The sequence below is a fragment of the Thermobia domestica genome, chromosome 11 (genome assembly GCF_964235325.1).
Source record: "Thermobia domestica chromosome 11, izTheDome1.hap1.1, whole genome shotgun sequence".
Lineage (NCBI taxonomy): Eukaryota > Metazoa > Arthropoda > Insecta > Zygentoma > Lepismatidae > Thermobia > Thermobia domestica.
This window is the reverse complement of record NC_137464.1, coordinates 214,814,932-214,835,573: the sequence shown is the minus strand read 5'-3', so window position 1 is coordinate 214,835,573 and position 20,642 is coordinate 214,814,932. Positions and strand designations below refer to the sequence as shown.

Sequence of the window (20,642 nt, the reverse complement as noted above, 5' to 3'; positions counted from 1 at the left end):
GGACTAACAACGCGGGCAAGTAGGGATGGCGCACGCCTGCGGCTCTCGGGCAAACTAATGGTGGTAGTGGTGCGTCAAGTAGAAAACAGATGGAGCTGATTGAAAAAAAAATGGCGCTGACTATGGTAGATATTGCCAACTTTTTCTGCATAATTTATATGCCATCAGCGGTAAGGCTTATTATTTTGTATGTAGCATATACTAATACTGTTTTAGAATAACAGCATGAACGCCAACGAATGATATATTATAAATTACTGCATATAGACGAGTAAAAGAGAGGGTAGTAAATATAGAGGAGTAAAGGAGAGGCATTGAAGGTAGTATACGGTTAATATCTTGCATATAGTATACTTTATACCGTATGGATGCAAAAAAGTAACCCAACACCGGGTAATAACGCTTAATATCTTACACATATACATTACTGTTTTAAAATGCGCAAAAAATGACACATCACATTTCCATGTACTTAAAGAAACATGATAGGTATATGCCTTTATGTAATTGTGCTGTTAGGGATTCAATACTAATATCGATTGCCTTTGATTATTTGCTTCATGTCATCACTCCCTCCCCCACAGAGGTACTAATGTTGGCTGAACGTACAGTCTTAAAGTTGCACCCAACAGGGGTCAGGGTTACTAAAGTTGAAAAACAAAACATGGCTGATTTTTCCTATTAAATGTATTGCTATGGATTGCACAGCATATATCACGGTTAGCTTTTAGTATATGCGATGTGAAGGCACTATATGCGCGGTGAACGGTATAGTTAGTGGTTGAGTTAGTAAACGTGAAAATTTTCTGTTGGACATATGTATACCGTGGTACATAGTATATATACATGTGTATTTCAATTGATTATTTGACTTACGATACACATTTGCTAATGCTATACATTAGAGAGAGCATATAATTTGACGTTTTTTACTTTTTAGTTTTTGAGTTTTCTGGACTTACTATGTTGATTTTCAGTATACTATTTAAATATTCGTATTAATGATGTTTAATAATCGTGTCCATGGACGATTTTACTCTGTTTTTTTTTTTAGTTTTTCGAGTTTTCTGCAGTTCCTATTGTGATTTCCAGTATACTCTCTTAGTATAAGTATTACTAGTGTTCGGATGGACGTGTCCATGGACGATTTTTCTTTTTTAGTTTTTCGAGTTTTCTGCAGTTCCTATGTTGATTTTCAGTATATTATTTTAATATTCTTATTACTGACGTCCAGATGCATGTGTTCACTTTTCTTTTTTTGTTTTCCAGTTTTCTGGAGTTCCGATGTTGATTTTCAGTGTATTATTTTAACATTCTTATTACTGATGTCCAGATGCATGTCTTCGTTTTCTTCTTTCATTTTTTGTTTCTCCGTTTTCTGGACTTGCTATCATGATTTTCAGTATATTATTTTAATATTCTTATTACTGAGGTGCAGATGAATGTCTTTACTTTTCCTTTTTTCATTTTTTGTTTTTCCGTTTTTGTGGCCTTGCTATCATGATTTTCAGTATATTATTTTATTATTCTTATTACTGAAGGCCAGATGCATGTCTTTTCTTTTTCTTTTTTCATTTTTTGTTTTTCCAGTTTTCTGGACTTCCTATGTTGATTTTTAATATATTATTTTAATATTTTTATTATTGAGGTCGAGATGCATGTCTTCACTTTTTCTTTTTTCATTTTTTTGTTTCCCCCATTGCTTTAAGATTCTTTTCAATTTTTTTCTTTACTCCTAACAGATATATTGTATTTGTTTGGTATTTCCCTCCCTCACTTTTTTAAACTGTACGTGGCATTGCTTTTATAATATTTCCTTTTTTCTTGTGACGTCAAGAGGAATGGTGTTTGTGTGCGGTATACCTTTGATCACTTCCCCCACTGACTTAAAAATTCTTTTCTTAGTAATGGTAAGAATTTCTTTTGTTTGTGTTTTACACATGTTGAAACCTATCTTGAAACAGTGTTTTTGTTCCTTTGTCCGTATAGTTTATATATATAACGCATGGATAAAAAATGTTATCTGTTTTCTGGTGACGGTACCTGTAAGACGCAATTTACTGATTGTGCAGATTCAATCGATAAGATATTAGAGTTAGAATTATTTATATTAAAAATTAAACTATTGTATACATAAAATTAGTAAGAATAATATTTGTGTAATTACAGTTGGGTTTACTTAAACACTTTAACGAGACAGTCAGGAAAAATGACAGCTTTAAATCCTCGAAAGAAGGAATCAAGATTTTTCTCAGATTTTCAGGAGCCGTACCAGATTAAATTAGAAGAAGATCGTAAGTATATTTATATTATACATATCTGTACATTTACAATTGGTATTTATGAAAATTTTTAATGCTTGATTGTATTCGAATTATTTGATTGATCACAACCATAGATTGTTCAGAGTTTCTATAAGAAGAGATTTATTTAATTACAAGTTCGCAATTTTTTAGTATTTTCGCAATCAAAGATTGCTCAGAGCTTCCATAAGAAGCGGTTGGTCTACAAGTTCACAAATGAAATTTGCTCTTCCGACTTTCCATTGGGAAAGGAGATAATAAATAGTTAAGAACGAAATTCTTGCAAAAATGAATAATAAAATTTAAAAAAAAATAAACAGTTTTCCCTATCATATTAAACAGGTATTGTGTTGTAATGTTCATTTCAATATTAACCTATGCAGACCTACGGACTTTAATACTCGCCCTCAAACAAAGGTGCAGACTATTCCTGTTTCCAGTATTGAACTGTCTTTCACCCTCTGTATTCTTTTAACATGTGTCCCAGCGATTACATTTTTTTGTATCTGTAACAAAAGCCGCCACTGAATCCCGGATTTGGAAGAGAATCGTCAGAACAACTTTTATTAGAAATACAGAATCAATTAAAAATAACTTATATTGTATAACATCGAAAGAGAAAAGAAAATTGTTGTAACATTCTTTTTATTTTTTTTGAAAAAGAAGTAAATTTGAAAACTTGACGATTAAAAAGAATAGTAAGAAAAAGGTGGAAAAAATGTAATAGTATTTCCAGACGGCAACACTGTTTTCTTCTTTCATCCGAGCGAAGCGGACTCCAGGCCAGCGAGTTACGCTCGGAATTGTCACGGTGTGAAGATGTCTGCTTGAGTCTTGTGCGACCATGAGGACACGTGGATTTGCTGGACGACCACGAGTTTGTTCTATCGGTGTGTTAGATACTTCGTTTGACTTTTGCATAATGCATTTAACACATTCCGGACGGACTGCGAGCATAGCTCGCATTGAATGTTTTGTCCCTGTAGACGGGCTGCGAGCTATGCTCACACTGTACTATTCTTTTTTGTAGCAATGAAATGATAGGCGATGCTCACACCTCGTTTCGTGTATTAGTTAATCGTGAGTACGTGGTTCAGATTCCAAGCGCTAGGTGGCGTGTGTGTTCAGTTTTTGTCACAACTAAGCTGTAATTACAACTTTGTAGGAATGCGCGGTTTTTGCCTTTACTTCTGAAAATGGCGAAGAAGTTGTTGAACTTTTTCACACAAAGGCTAATTACCTGTGATTTTCGAGTTTCCATGTGGACATAACAAGTATCATTGTTGAAAGTCTGACATTGTGTATTTTGTGTCTCTTTTCCAACTATAGCTTACATATTACATGCGTATATGATATTTCTGTAGTTTTTGTTACATTGTAAAAATTTTTTACGCTTTGCGTAATTGATATATGCATATATGCAGTAAAAAGTTAGAAAATATATAGCAAGTGTTGAATGTTACACACCTGTGTAAAGGGGAATTTTTGTAGTTTATAAAATGGTATAATAAATAGCATTGTGTTGAAAACTGTATTTTCTACGAATTTTTAAAATATGCCAAAAAACGTCGTCTACAGGGAAAAATCAGGTATTAAAAGGTCCGTCCGGAATGGGTTAAAGGACACCACGTTTTATAATTATCAATAACGAATATATCTGGAAAGTATGAAAAAGAGTGAATCGATACATTCTCGTTAATGTCGGAAAGTGGGGCAGGAAAGTGGAGTCGTTAAAAAGCAAGGGATTTATTAATTCCCAATGCAAATATTCGATTCTGGTACTAAAGAAGAAATTATTGAAAGTGAATGATTTTGGTTAACTACGCCAATTACCAGGTCGTTGGTTTGCAGAAAGATCGATGAAAAATCGATCACTCCACTTTGTTTCGTCTTATCTGGCTACGTTATTAATTGTTTTAAGAGGATATTGTCTCTGTCTTTCCTTTCGTTATTTGTGGTGAATGGAGTGCTTTGAGTAAGAGTCAAATAGAAGGTCAATTTCCGCTCAAAGGAGAAGGACGACGAGATACCGTTGGTAAGGAAAGGTATTTGACCACCATAGCAAGGTAAGAACCTGTTTAATTTTTGTACTTCCCTGTGACCCTTGTTAATGTTAGGGATATGTTTTTCTCAGTTGTGTTGGTTTTCTCGTAGAGTGCTTCCTTTGGTCAGAATTTTTCCGTCGTTCGTTAAATACGAAGTTGGCTAGACCGTTTTTGAATTCCTCTGCTGTTTTTCACTAAAAATCTCAGCTCGATCCTTATTAACGAATTTTGCAGCAGTCGAAGGAAGAGGAGATCATTTTGTTGCCTGGAAATATTATATTAATTAATAGAAAGAGAATATTTGATAATTAAAATTAATTTTGAAGCTCTGACGGGATTAATCCCAGTGCTACTTTGATATAAGTACGTGGCGTGACCACTTGTAAATTTGATTTATAATTGATACAGATCTAATCTAGTTTGAATTCTTTAAAAGAGAAAGAAATTAAAGAAAAATAATTGCATAAAAATTAAGGCTAGGTGGAGATCCCCCCCATAATTTTTTAATCAGTAACGTTTGAGAGTTGTATAAATTATTGTGTCCCTAGATAGCTTTCATACTATAGAAGATTCAATACATACGTAAGTAAAGAAAAGAAAATATATTTATAATTGGAATTCTTGAGGGTTCACGTCAAATACAAATACGACATTACATTTATATAGTTGTTATTCGTTGCAACAGAATATTTATTGTTATTCATTTTTTGGAATTCAATAAAAATTAAAAAAACAAGGATTTTGCGTGATTAATTTTCCAGATTATATGTGTGTATATTTGTGTTATTTTATTACAGCCAATTTATTTGCACGTTATATTCAACTGAAGGTTGGTGGAAAGACACTGATTGAACCAATAAAAGGTAAGGGTTGTTGGGGGATTCAGCTGAGATATCGCGCACAAGAATATTCAGATGACCCGCACCCAAAGCGCCTGATTGATGAAGGCTGGTTTAAATTTTTTTCAGCTGACCGGGATTGTTTACGGGCGCGTTATATATCTCAATCACTTCTTTGTAGGATCGCTTTCTCTGGAGGCCACTGATTAACATAGCATTGTATTTTTCACTTTTTTACCTTTGGAATTGATATAATCGTTTGAACATTTCAGTTGCACTTATCTAATATTAACAATGTTTCTTCGATAATTTTGTAACATTGTATTATTTTTCTGTATTATTGATTAGCTTCGTTAGACTTATTTAAACTCTTTTTTCTTTGCACCGACGTGTCAAATCTCTTGGACGAAAATACACTAGCTTTCACTGGAAATCAAATCCAGAACCAATGCACTTGAACCATTTGATAAAACAATAACATTGTATTTATTTATTTATTTTGTATGTAAAATACTTAGTTATTTTTCTTTTTTATATTTACAGATGGAATTCCTAGGAGATTCGCTCGTGAATGCCTTCAATGAAGTTGATGAAATTTACTTGGCGGCAGTGATTGAGGGGCTCAACACGAAGGAACGCTTGTTGGAGACTTGGTGCAGAATCATGGATAAACAGCGCCAGGGACTACAGGGAAGTGAAAGGTATGATACCTTGCTATCTGCTCCTTTTCATTTTTACCAAGAGAATCAGGCAATAGCTTTACAGTACGCAATGTCAAGTGCCGATATTGTGGACTTGTTCACACACGGATTTTTCCGTGAACAAGTTATGTATCAATGGACACATGATAAATTTTTTCATTTAAATTATTTTTATCAAGGACAGGTTGATAGGATGAATGCAGCAGAGGTAGCCGAATTTTGCAATTATGGATCGCGTTTTCTTTTGGTTAATAATAATGTGGTGCCATCTGTTGTTCAGAATTCCGTGACCTCAGTCTACCAAGAAAATGTAACCTTGGAAAATACACTTCAAGAAGAGGATTACAATTTAATTGATGAGATTATTAATGAACATTTAGATAGTGAAGCAGATGGTACGCATATAATTCAAAATCCCGCAGTTGTAGTTAATCGAGATGAATTTGGAACATCTGATTATGTGGAGGTCTTATTAAATGAACTATGTGAAAATGGACAAAATCCTGTGGATGTTGTATCTGAAGAAGTACACCCATCAAGTGTACAATGTTCACGGGATACTAGGGGTTACGGGATGCGGCCTCCACAACCTAGCACATCCGGCTACGTTCCTATGGTTGATCGTAGCGGGCAGAGAGACGTTCATAATAGAGGGGAAGGTAATTTAGAAGTTGTACATGAAAGCAAAAAGAGTTTCACTAAGCTTAACTTAGTGGAACATGAAATTGCGGTAAGTCCAAGGGGAAATGAAGAAATCAGAAATCCTGCGGCCTATATTGAAAACTTAATGAACTTCGCATTGAATAATGTACTTAACAATGCGAGATTTAATGATTTTGTTGGAATGTACATCCATTCTTCGAGTAGTAAGGATAACAAAGCGGTGTATGTTCCTTGGAGACGCCGCAAAGATATTTCTGCAAAGTTCATTTTAGCTTCCATTACTAGAGTTTTAACGTACGGCACTAAACAAGAAAAAGAAAATTTTATTACAAGAAGGTGGTGCGTTTTTACCATTAACCTTAGGACCATTACTTGGTGCAGTAGCAAATGGTTTGTTTGGAAGATAAGTATCTGAGAATTTTGTAAAATGACATTAGTTCCTGAAAATGCAATGGAACAAATGCATGCAAATATATCAATAGGTTCACATCAATCGCGTTTAGATGAAGAAATGAATAGTATCTTAGGTCATAATCTTAGTATTGATGAAAAATGGAAATTGTATCAGCAGGCATTACAACAGTATTTAAATTATACTTCATCAGTTTCACAAAATCCTATTACTTTACCTATTATTGAAAAATATGTTCCTGAAACATCATCTGAAGAAAAAAATAATTCTATTTTACCCTTTGTGTAGGACATTTTACACTCAGTACCGAAAACACAATGAAGGTGAAAAACTATTATTAAAAAAGTTAACAAGTTCTGATAAAATTCATTGGGATCAAGCGGGAACAGTACGCGTTCAAGGAAAAATAATACCAGGTTCTAATATTATTGATTTAATAAATGATGTTCTTCGTACAGGTAAATAAAATAGAAATCCCATAGGCATTCACGAATTAAAAAGTTTATTAGATGATCTGAATGTACCACGGAAATATATTTCTACACCTATAGTTAAATCACATAGCAAATTAAAAAATCAAGAAGTTCGTCAATTGTAACAAATATATTTAAAAATTGGAAAGATTATGAAATGTAAAAAATGGTAAAATTGACAAAATTATATTATGATTATACGAATCCTGCTTCTTTATCAACTATTAAAACATTACAAGGAAAAACAAATTTATCGAAAAAGAAAAAGATTGGTTAGCATCTCAAGATGCATATACATTACATGCACCAGCACGTAAAGTGTTTGGACAAAATTATGTTTAACAATTATTATATTATTGTTAAAAGCTAACAATATTATGTTAGTGCACCAAATGAAACATTACAAATGGATTGAGCAGATATGCAAAATATTGCAAAGTATAACAAAAATTATAAGTATATATTATGTTGTATCGATATTTTTTCACAGTACGCGTATTGTGTTCCATTAAAAACAAAACAGGTCCTGAAACGGTAAAAGCAATCAGAATTTTTTTAAAAAAAATTTAAACTACCTGTGATTTATGTACAAACTGATTTAGATACAGAATTTTATAATCGGGATGTAAAACGTTTATTTAAAGAATATGAAATTAATCATAGTGTACATTCAGAAATTAAATGTGCATTAGCAAAACGATTTATAAGAACATTAAAGCAAAAATTGTATCGTTATTCTACTGCTAAAAATATATCATTATATAGATGTGTTAGATCAATTTGTAAAAAAATTATAATCATACTTATCATAGTCGTATTAAAATGGTGACTGCAGATGTAAATCATTCTAATGTTGATCAAGTTTGGAATATGTTGTAGGGGATAAAATGAATAAAAAGAAATGAACATATAAATTTCATCAGGGTGATTATGTACGGTTAGTAAATATAAACATAAGTTAGAAAAAGGATATTTACCAAAATGGTCACAAAAATTTTTGATCGTTGATAAATGTACTCCGACAAATCCTATTACGTATAAAGTAAAAGATTGGAATGGTGAAGAAATTAAAGGTATATTTTATACACAGGAGTTACAAAATGTAACTGAATTCAAACAAAACATTTTTAATTGAAAAAGTATTAAAACGAAACAAAGATATGAGGTATGTAAAATTGTTAGGCTACTCGTCAAGTATGAAATCATGGATTAAAACAATTTCTGTTCAGTCTTCAAAATGAGTTCGATGATAAAACATGATTTCTGTTACTCTTCCTTCAGATGCTAGTACTGAATTTTTTAGCAATAATACAACTTCTTCGTTTATAATAAAGCTTGCACAACCTATTTACTTAAGTGAAGAAGAGTGGTATGTTGCATCAACACAACTTAATATACCTTCTAGTTTTAATAATGTTCGTGAAAATTAAAAAATGTAATTCAAAGCATCACTAATGATCAACTTGAATTAATGGTATTAATATAACACCAGGATATTCTTCCGTTCAACTATTTTAGATATGATTCCGGAACATGTACGCATATAAATTATAAAAATAAAAATCGAATAACCATTAAGCATTTTTTTTAAGTTAGAAGATCAATATAATATAATAAAAGATCAATATAATATAATAAAATATCAATATAATATATTTTTGTTTTGTAAGTGGTATAACACACGGATTACAACAATTACTTGGATTCATAAATGAAAATACAACCGAGCTTCACGATACTGTTTTTGCAAAACCTTCTGATGTAGAAGTTCCAATAATAACACGTGCAAAATTTCCATGTAATTTAGAATATACCAAACATTATTAATATTTGTGTTGATATTGTGAAACAGCTAGAAAATATTTTGGCCAAAATTTCGCAAAGTTTGTGCTTATAATATTGAACTTGGACATGTAAAATGTTTTCTATATCACACACCGCAATATGTAGAAGTTGAAAAATCTTATTTTAACACGTTTGAAGTAAACTTAAAAGATTAACACGGTTTAAAATTGCCATTTGAATTTGGAACTTTAAACTTGACACTTCACTTTACACGAAAATGATTTCTGAAAGTATAGATGATAGTTTTCACGTTACAGTTGTATCAAGCGCAAGCACTGATGTATATCCTACAAATAATACATCACATTTTATAAACCAACTAAAAAACAATATTCAATTATCAGAAAGCGATTGGTATGTAGGATTAAGTGAATTACATGTTCCTTTAACATGTTATAATGTTACCGTTGGAAAAAATGTTCTTTGGTATAAACTAAAAAATGAAGAATCTCAGAAAAGTAAAACTGTAAGCGGATATTATCAATTCGCACATCATATCATTGTTGAATTAAATAAAGTATCAAAAGATATAAAAATTTTTCTGTATGAAATACTGTACAAGTTCATTGTACTGATCGTGTTGAGTCAGTTACATTGTCACCAATATTAGCATTAGGAATTCCTGAAAATAAGGATCTTGTTTCACATAATCGCGGATTTAAACAACCATATGTGGATATTGTTATCCACATCAATTTTTTATTTATACTGATATCGGACAACACGACGAGTGACGACTTACAACACTGCCTATGATCGCACTTTCATGTATACTATCATTCCTCTGTAGGAGTTCTACAGTGCCCGTTATGGAGAGTGCCTCGTATGTGGTGGTGCTTTGTGAGTAAGAGGGTTGAGTGGGATCTCCTATACACCTATGCTACATTTTCACTTTCTTTTACATTTACACATGCATACATCCCCTTCCTTTTTCTACTCTTCGTTCTTTTTTCACTTTACACTTCCCACTTTCTTCTAATTTTTTCCCTGTTCAAATAGGCTTTCAGCCCTCTCTCACTGTCTGAACTTCTTTTCCGATTGTGTCCTTTTTTCCCAATTGTGTCCTGTATTTTATTCAATTTTGTTTCTGAATCAAAAATCCTCCGTATTTTGCACAAGTAGCACACATGAGTAGCGAGCTGGTGCACTTACCTATTTGACCGGTAATGGTCTACGACAAGACTAGACATTACTCTGTAATGTTTAAAATTACCTTAAGATATTTTCATGCTCAGGTAAGATTCACGTATATTCTGATTTCTTAAATGTTCCTCCTTGGAAATCAGAAGTCATATATCTTCTGTAAATTTTACAAATTCTGCCAACATAAGATAGCATTCGATATAGTTTGTAGTTACCCGTGCAGTTTTACTATACGGATCCATAATATAAGTTGTAGTAGTCTGAGTAAGAGTAGCAGTGGATCCGTATAGTAAGACTGCACCTTACGGAAATTCAACCAGCAGTTCTCATGTATTTCTGTGTTAAAAGGTTTCCTACGAAAACAGTGTGTTACACTACGGAACCACAGATTTGTGAAATTTACTGGAGAAATATGTAACGGTATTTTAATAGAACAGTGCATAAATAATAATATGCAATCACATATTTGTGTATCGTGAAAGCAGTTGGTTTTCTACAATTCCCGTTTTTGTGTATAACCACCATCACTGACGCTTTTGCTCACTATCGTTGCCCCCCCCCTTCTGCGTTCCTGTACCGTCTTGCTTAGATGGCATTCGTGTTTTAAATTGCTACTTAGCACAGGTTGGTTGGTGTTTCTGCACAAGAGCTTTCATAGTGAATCTGAACCCGTAAATGCAAGTGCAAAAGTGGTGGCTGAAATACAAGAAGTAAATGCTGAACGAAAAAAGTAGTATAATTCATTAATTTATGCATAGATTCGTATAAGAAAGCTGCACGCCGTTTTATTTATTCTTCTGTATATCTTAGTTTGTACGATGAATACACAAACTTACTGATATAAAGGGCCCATGAAGGGTAAAAGTGCGCTGTCTATATAAAGCGCCCTGCGAAATAGAACATTATAAATACGAGGTTTTAATTCTTTTTCTCTATACTAGTTTTGTGCAATAAATCTTTACACTATATAAATCTATATAATGTGCAGGATACACTGCGCCCTTAAAATAAGGCATACTGCGAAACAATATATTATAGATACCGTAAGACGGGGTTACTTTCCACATCAAGGGCTACTTTGCACAAAACATGAAAAGAGTTTGAGTCCTCCGTCGGTAAAACCATGAACAGTAAAGAGGAAGTTTCAAGTGCCATCATAATATAGAAAATCTTAACTGTATTTTGGCTATGTAATTGGTGGTTAACATAAGTTCTTATTATCCTAATTATCAGTTCTAACATATATATGTTTATTACTATTATATGTTTAAAATAGTGTTCTCAATCATTATGTTTGTAACATGCGATTTTTTTTAAAAAATGCTTAAATCTTGTGCAAAATAACCCCGTGTTGCGGTAAATTATTTTTCTTTTGCTCTGTATACTCACTTTGAATTTTAAATTCATACAGTTGCTATTAGCAGGGAAATAGTAAAGAGTACAATTTCTTCTAAAAATATATATAAAAATTTATGTAGCTATAAACCAAAATAATAATAATTAGAACAACCAAACATAGTATATAGTACATTCATGGAATACTATATTGACAGAATATATTCTGTTTCCAATTTACGATTTTTGCATCATCTTAGATTACACAGTCTTATCCGTGCATATTGATTGCTCCTGTGTGTATTAGAACGTATTCTGATAATCAGTGCTTATATTATTTCTAAAATATGACTTTATTGATTTTTTGGTATTTAGCTTTATTTTGTGTTGGAAGATGAGTTGGGCACAAAGTGTTCATAAAGTCGTTACTTGCCGTTACCAAGGAAAAGAAGCAGTAGCATGTGTAAATAGATTCAGAAATGAGATAGTTTGATGCTATATGGAATTTAATTAAGATGACCAGAAAGATTATAAAGATATGAAGAAATAAGATGTCACATTATGATTTCAGATAAGTATGTGTGTTCATAGATTATATGTGTAAGAGAATAATAAGATATATACGAAAAGAGTAAGAATAAAGGGATATATTAAGATATTGTGTTTGCATGAGTAGCAGAAGTTTCTGGCTTGGTAGTGAGCACACACTTTGTGGGATTTCACAAGTTTTCAATCTAACTAAGTGGGCAGAGATCAAGTTTAAACAATCCAATAATATTTTTAAAACTTATTTACTTATATTGGCGCAGTCGTTTTTGAAAGAATCTACGTGGCAAAATGTCGTCATTACCTAGTTTTCCACCTTTCAACAGTGAAACAGATAAGCTACAATCGTACTTGGAGAGATTTGAGCATTTGTGTGTTGCTGTACAAATTCCAGAAGAAAGAAAAGTGTCAACTTTATTTACAGTAATTGGTTCTGAGACATACGAACAGATATGCAATATATGTTGGCCAGCTTCACCGGCTGAAAAATCATATGAAGAAATCAAATCTGCGATGAAATCATATTATGCATCCAATGTCAATATTATTTCTGAGAGATATCAGTTTCACTTAATGAAGCAGAAACAATACCAATCAATCTCCAGTTTTGTTTTGGATCTTAAAAGGCAGTCTTCTTATTGTGGTTATACTTGTTGCTTAGATGAAAACCTTCGCGATCAGTTTGTTTTCGGTGTCGCAGATGAGGCAATTAGACGCAAGCTATTAAACACGAAAGAATTGACCTTCCAAAAAGCAACAGAAATAGCCTTGACAATGGAAAGCACGGAACATCAGTTGCGACTATACAAACCTAGTACTGTGGGTGTTGTAAATACGGTGCGTACTGCAGGGAAGCATTTTTCTAAACGGAATGACAAACAGTTATCTAGTTCTAGCTCCGTATCACCGGCATCGTCACCAAAGTCACCTTTTCGATGTAATTATTGCAAGTTGCAACATAGAAAAGGAGCATGTCCTGCTTGGGGCAAGCAATGCTTAAAATGTGGTCGTAAAAATCATTTTGCGTTGGCATGTCAATATGATACGTTTCAACCGCAGGAAAGTACCATCAATACATCGGAACAGGGAGATCTCCTAACAATGAAAAACCAACTGCAGTTAGATCATATATTTGGTGAAACTGAACCGGAACCGTCACGCTCGGAGGAGGAGTCACAGTATGGCATGGCAGATATCATATTTTTCGATCAAGATGAACAAGATGATAGTAAGCGCAAGGGAAAAGGGAGAGAAGTGACTAAAGAGTCAAATGAGGAAATGCAGCAATCCTTTATGTCGGTTCAGCAGGAAGAAAACCTAAGTAATTACCAGTCATTGGGCATTGTGGAGAATAATACTGGAAGCACCTCCAAGCGATTAAAGCAAGTTTGGGCCAAGTGGAGATTTAATCGAAAGGGATCACGAGAACGAAGCAAGGATAATGATAGAAGTAAGTTGAAGTCTGATTCGAGTGAAGCAGTAAGGAACATCCTGGATCAATGGCAAGAGAATGATGAACTTATCGTACGGCTGATAGAGAAGCAGGAGAGAATGCAGGCGCAAATAGATTTCTTGATGGCCAAATGGTACGAGAGGCAAAGAAGCAGAATATCTGGGAGATGGCATGGAAACAAATCATCTTCATCAGATACTTAGATTGGGTTGAAGTATTGCAAAGTTTAGTTTATGTTAGAAAGTCCGAATTTTGTAAAGGGGGGAGAATGTTGGAAGATGAGTTGGGCACAAAGTGTTCATAAAGTCGTTACTTGCCGTTACCAAGGAAAAGAAGCAGTATCATGTGTAAATAGATTCAGAAATGAGATAGTTTGATGCTATATGGAATTTAATTAAGATGACCAGAAAGATTATAAAGATATGAAGAAATAAGATGTCACATTATGATTTCAGATAAGTATGTGTGTTCATAGATTATATGTGTAAGAGAATAATAAGATATATACGAAAAGAGTAAGAATAAAGGGATATATTAAGATATTGTGTTTGCATGAGTAGCAGAAGTTTCTGGCTTGGTAGTGAGCACACACTTTGTGGGATTTCACAAGTTTTCAATCTAACTAAGTGGGCAGAGATCAAGTTTAAACAATCCAATAATATTTTTAAAACTTATTTACTTATATTTTGTTTCACAAAAATTTTATTACAAGAATTGAGAAATGTTTCTCTAGTACAGGGGATTTCATAGTTTAGCTATTTTTGTTACCGAAACAATTTTGGTGATATATATTCGCGTTTATATTGGCACCATTTCAGTAGACTTGTTCACCGCCTTTGTTAGTATCCCAGGCAGGCCCTGATTTGTTCACTGCATTGTTACCGGAGCAGGACGTTTGGGCGCGAGACATTTGGACGCAAAGCCGTATATCTGAATAGCAAAACTAATATGTTTTGATTCACATGTATTTCCTAGAACTGAACCTTTTCCGAAAATCCAGATGAACATTTTTTCACACTGCGGGACTCTATCATTATCACTATGATACCTGTACTAAAGCCAGAAGTAATAGAAATCCACTATATCTTTCGGTTTCAATATGGGTGTACCTAGAGGAAAAATGGCAAAATATAGCGAGAAATGGCTTTTTTCTTGCTATAAACATGAGTAATCGGTTTTGGAGATGCGCTATGACATCACAAATGTTTATTACAGTTATTATAGATCTGTGTAAAAGGAAAAATATATACAAAAAACTTTTGCGATCCGAATTTTGGAACTAAAGAAAATTGCTGTTCTTTAGTACCTCTACTTGAGAAGCGGTGTGGCATGAAATGTCAGATATGTTGCAATGATTGATGTTTTAGAAATTTTTATTTCATATTAGTGTTAATACTTGTCGTTTAGTTTCCTTTTCGTTTTCAAAGAAGTTTGAAAATATTGATGAAATGAGTTGTGCGAATTGACTTAAGTAGAGTGAGAAATGCATCAAATAATTATTATAATGTTAAACCGTATATGGTCATTAAAATACCAATAGATTCCAGAGGCGACAGACAATTTAGAAGCAAGTATCCTTATAGGGACGAATTAATTAGATTTGCAAATTTATTTAGGCAGTATTATTCAGGAACGTATTATTTGAAAAGATTTACTTAGGAAATATCGTTCAAATCGTATCAAAATACGATTAAATGTCAGAGGTAAACAAGACAAGAGCAAATTTCATTCAAGGGACAGCTCAGATAGTGCTATTTTGGTTTTCGAAATTGTGAAGCGAGTAATTGAACCTCTGTGCTCATTATTTTTCATTTATTATTACCTTAACACTAGAAGTACCAAGCAGTCATGTTGACTACTTACTTAAAATGGTTTTGCGATAACATTTGGATTATTTAAATAGGGTATTCTTCTTTCTTGACATTTGATTTTTTTAAATAAGGTTTTCAATTTTAATTCTTTTGCAATTTTATTTGTTTTATGTGTGGCGCTAGTGTCAGTTATACCTAGCAGTACCAAGCAATCATTTTGACTGCCTTCAATGTCAGCACGCATTGATGCTTATTTTATGCCAATTATGGCTCACAGACGGCAGTTGTTTTATTTTAGACTTATTATATCACCGCTGCTAATATTTACAATGAAATAATTTCGGTACTCAATAGTTCAAATAGTCTCTCTATAACACAGAATAATAAAAAAGACCTATATATGTCATATGAGTATTGTGTTCTTTGAGGAACTTGTAGTGCTCCCATGAGTTATAATTAAACCAGAATACATTCATAGAACCTTGCAAGATTTGCCTGATGACGGGTCTGGTACAGATGAAGATACCGAATGATTTGAAGAAAATTAGGATCCTAATGTAAACATTATAGTGTTAGAGCAGGAAGGTTCTAAGTTCTCGCAAAGGGAGGGTGAAGAAGACTAGTTTGGAAAATCCTGATAAGAGTTAGATGGGTTTGTTGCTCCAGACGGGACTAAGTGGACAAGACTTGAAACGGGACAGAGTGATGTAAGTCGTGCAACCAAGCTGAAGTTATTCGAGATGTTCAGGGTCGAAAAAAATATGGAAACCAGCGTGTTGTTGAAGATGAATAGATGAGTATATTAGTACTTTCCGTCTCTTATTTAATGAGAAAATTCTTTGACACGTACAAATTAATTCCGAAAGTCTTAGGCAAATGAAGACGTCCATTTGGTAAGTAACTCTTTCTGAACTTGAAGCCTTCTTAGGTCTTCTTATTTGCGGTGGCTCCACTGGTGATTTTGAGATCCCATCAAGGAGCTTTGGAGTAAGACTCAAGGAGCAACACTGTACAGAAAAACAATGTCTAGAAAGAGATGTTATGATATCAAAATATATTTAAGATTTGATGGGAAGTCAACGAGGTCAACGCCACTTCAAAGTTATACATTTGCTATGGTCTCAGATATATGGAACCCGTTTATTGAAAACTAAGGGGTGCTGCAATGCCAATGAAAATGTTTCGGCAGATTATGTTACCCCACAGTAGAGTGGTGGCACTTGGGCTTGTTTTTTTGACCTACTGCGCATGCGCAAACGGTTCCGTTTCCTATTCCTGCTCCAACTTCTGTTCCAGTAATACCTGTTCCGGTTCCCCGGGGCAGACTATGTGCAACGAGTAGTCTTTTACGACCTGTATTTTAAAGACTATGGCACACTTCGAGCAGAGAATAAAAAATAAACACACGCACATGCGCAGAAACAACTATGCACAACAGCAAGATTATGAACGACCATTACACTGCCGGTAGTGTTTTTTTTCACGTCTTATATATCAGGGGTATACTCGTTCTCTTTTACGAGCACTTTTTTCACTGGCAAGATAGTAGAGCAGAGATTAAAAAAATAACACCACCATTTAACAAGTCTGGTTATTCACACACACACACACGCGGTTTACGGAGAACTTAATTCCGCTCCTGTGACCAACACACATGGTTTACGAAGAACTTAATCCCACTCCAGTGACCAACACACACCTATGGTTTATGGAGAACTTAACGTCGCTCCAGTGACCATTATATTTTCATAAATTAGTAAAGCATAATATCATTAGCATAAACGGTGGAAATTGAGAATTTATTTAAGAAATGCTGTAATGAATAACCAGACGCGCGATATGCTAAATACAGAAAACAGTAATGTCCACAAAATTAAGATAAATCACCTTGAATGCGTTTATTGTTCCATGTATAAAATAAGCAGTTACGTTTTAGAAACCTTATATATATATTATATACGATGGAAGACCGTAACTATCGAAATATTCAACCCCTAATTTTGAAATAAAAATGGTAAAACCAAGTGTTCACCTGGTTTATCACTAGAGTCAATGTTTATAATTGTGGCAGTAGGAAATGTGTGAATAAAACGTGGTAATTGGTCTGCAGCGTATACAACGATACAATGATCGTTAGACAGATTTTGTTGTAATGCCTCATAAAGTTGAAGTGTATTTAACATGTTAATCAATATGTATTTTTCTTTCGAAATCAATTTCTAGTTCTGAAGACGACTCACCGTAAATAATCGCTGTTACAGGAGATGTCTACTTGGTTAAAATGAACCTCTAAACGTACACTTCTTTGACGTTGCGGACTACTATGAAATGCAGCACTGGCACTAGAATCGGGAGTTAAATACCAGTAAAGTATAACCATTAGGACATTCTGCAAGCGAAATATCATTACATTGACTAGAATAATAAATACCAGACCGTGTAAATAACGTAGAATATGCTTGCACGTACATGTTATTATCAAAATCTGGCTGCAATGGTTTGGGTGGAACAGGCTTTCCGTAAACATACAATGTAAAGAAGTTCATAATGAAATGCTTAAAATTAAAAGGATTTGTCGTGTAGGTACCATTAAAATCACCATTGGTAACAAAACCAATAATAATACGTGTAGGCACTATTCCAGAAAACATGTGGAAGTGTGCTATCCATAATACCCTGTGGTCAAGTTTGCTTTTATCTGCACCTTTGTTACAGGATATTTCACTCTAAATTTAGGATTCTGTAATACTTTATTTTGTGCTATTTTTACAGCTGGGTATACGTCAACCTTTTTTACCAGCAGTGTTGCATCCGTAATTTTAAATTTTCCCTCAGCACCAGTTTCGCCCATTAGACAAAAAGCCACTTTGTCAGGAATTAGCTTAATACACAGTTGTACACCATTCAATAGAAATTTTTCTTGATTGAATATATCACCGTGAATATAACCCAGTAGTTCAAATGGTTGACTTATCCAAGTATGAATATTGTGTGCATCTAAATTGTTTGTGTGCGTGTGCTTCAACGTCCTATGTCTATTTATGTGTGCATACTTGTCAGTGTTTAAATTCTACAATACACAGAAGCGATAACTGCAGTAGCTATGTGTTTTATGAGCTTTATCTGACAATATTTTCAACAAGTATGGTATGCTCGCTTTTTCCTGAAAACTGTGTGGTTGTGTTGCTATTTTTATTTGTCGGCAATATTTTGTGTGTTGGATGTGGTTATCAATGATGCGTTTACATGCATTTGTCAAGCTCAATACGAGTGTAGCTTCTAGTGATTCTAATGTGGGAATGGATACAAAAGTGTCCCCTCCCATCATTAGCACAGGAAGACCTCCCTGTCTCTGTGTTCTTTCACCCCTGTTGTTTCCCGTTTCGGCTCGCCTCCTCCTCAAGGTCAGTGCTATGTTTTTTCTTTTCTTCTCTCTCTCACCCCCCAAGACACCAATAGCCACTCCGTTTCGGGAAGAGCAAGCAAGAACCTCGTTTGAGGCACAATCCGCATGTTATGAGGCAATGGATTTTTTTAAAACATAAGCAACAAGGAAACAGTAAATCTCCATTCTATCGTCTTTTCGTTTTCTCTAGTCTTTCATTTTTTCGCAATACCTGCCTTTGAAATATTCAGTATTACATGAGTACAATGACTGACAATATAAGCAACAAACATAGCCCCTCTTCATTCATTTTAACCAAACTAAATAAAATATGTCCCTCTGTTTTCGAAGACAATGAACCTTTACAGCTACCCGATCTCCAAATGTCTTACGAAGACCCTCAGTATTTATTGCAAACAGAACTTAATAAACCGAAGCGACCAACGTTCAATGTTGTGCACATTAATGCGCAGAGCCTTGTCAGACATTATACTGAGTTCGAAGTTATTTTTCATTCCGTTGAGAACTTGCATGCAATATTAGTTTCCGAGACTTGGTTAAAGCCAACTCTTTCTAATGATCTGGTATTGTTAAATAACTTCAAAATTATCTGAAACGATCGCATTAACAAAGGTCTTGGTGGGGTTGGAATCTTTCTGCGAAATGACATTGACTCAAAAATTCTGTCAATGAGGTGGTCATTATAGCTTCGAATCTGAGTACATCGTAGTTAAGATATGTATTGAGAACCAAAAATTACTTTTGGCTTGTGTGTACCGCCCACCAGGGGCATCATTTGAGAATTTCGAAGAAGATATTTATCGTATCTTACCACTTTATATGCTTTGTCTCATACTTGAGGACATGAACTTTGATTTATTGTCCACTAAACGTGAAGTAGAAACATTCCGCGAAATTACTACATCCTTAAATTTTTCCATCTGTCCGCTCGAAGCTACGTTTCATACTACCACCTCATATTCACTTCTCGACTTAATCTTAACTTCCGACATTGATAGATTTTTTCATTTCGGTCAATTTTCAGTACCTGGCATTTCGCGTCATCATCTTTGTTTGCTATTCTATTAAGACTCCCAAATTCAAGCCTAGAGTTGTTTTATACAGAGATTTAGCCAATATTAACAATGAAGCACTCATGCGTGATGCTGCGTTATTGCCTTGGCATCTAATAAGTTCTTTTCCTTCTGTGGATGACCAACTATCTTATTTCAATGAGTTAATATTTTATCTTCTGAACATTCATGTCCTCTTGAGAAAAAAACGTGCTTTTCGTTTTCCTTCGCCCTGGATTACAGATGAAATTCGAAGTTTAATGGCTTGTCGCGACAGAGCGTATAGTAAATTTAAGAAAGCACGTAAATTGAATCTACCCAACTTTGACAAAGAATGACAAATTTGAGGAATATCGGATACTTAGAAATAGATGTAATCAAGCCGTGCGTAATGCGAAATTAAAGTTTTCCTACACCCTGTTTGAGAACAAGAATCCCTCCCATCTTTGGAGAAATTTGAAGCTACTTGGCATTCGTAGCAGCAAGGGAGTCCAGCCGGATGTAGCTGCTCCTTTCTCTGCCGATTATCTTAACAATTATTTCTGTAGAATTGATAGTTCTAGCTCACAGATAAATGCAAGATCTGATAATACAGGACAAATCCCTAATTTTGAA

General features: G+C 34.0%; 1 protein-coding gene across 4 annotated transcripts in view; it reads left to right on the top strand.

Annotated features, from left to right (window-relative positions):
• Positions 1-10,068: 10,068 nt before the first annotated feature.
• The window catches only part of LOC145664722 (sorting nexin-14-like), a 245,233-nt gene continuing 234,659 nt past the window's right edge, over positions 10,069-20,642 (top strand). For 2 of the 4 annotated variants that reach the window (XR_014127514.1, XM_081731600.1), the window contains exon 1: positions 10,128-10,516. The gene's annotated coding sequence lies outside the window, so the exon portion shown is untranslated. The other 2 variants (XM_081731601.1, XM_081731602.1) reach the window with 2 other exon arrangements.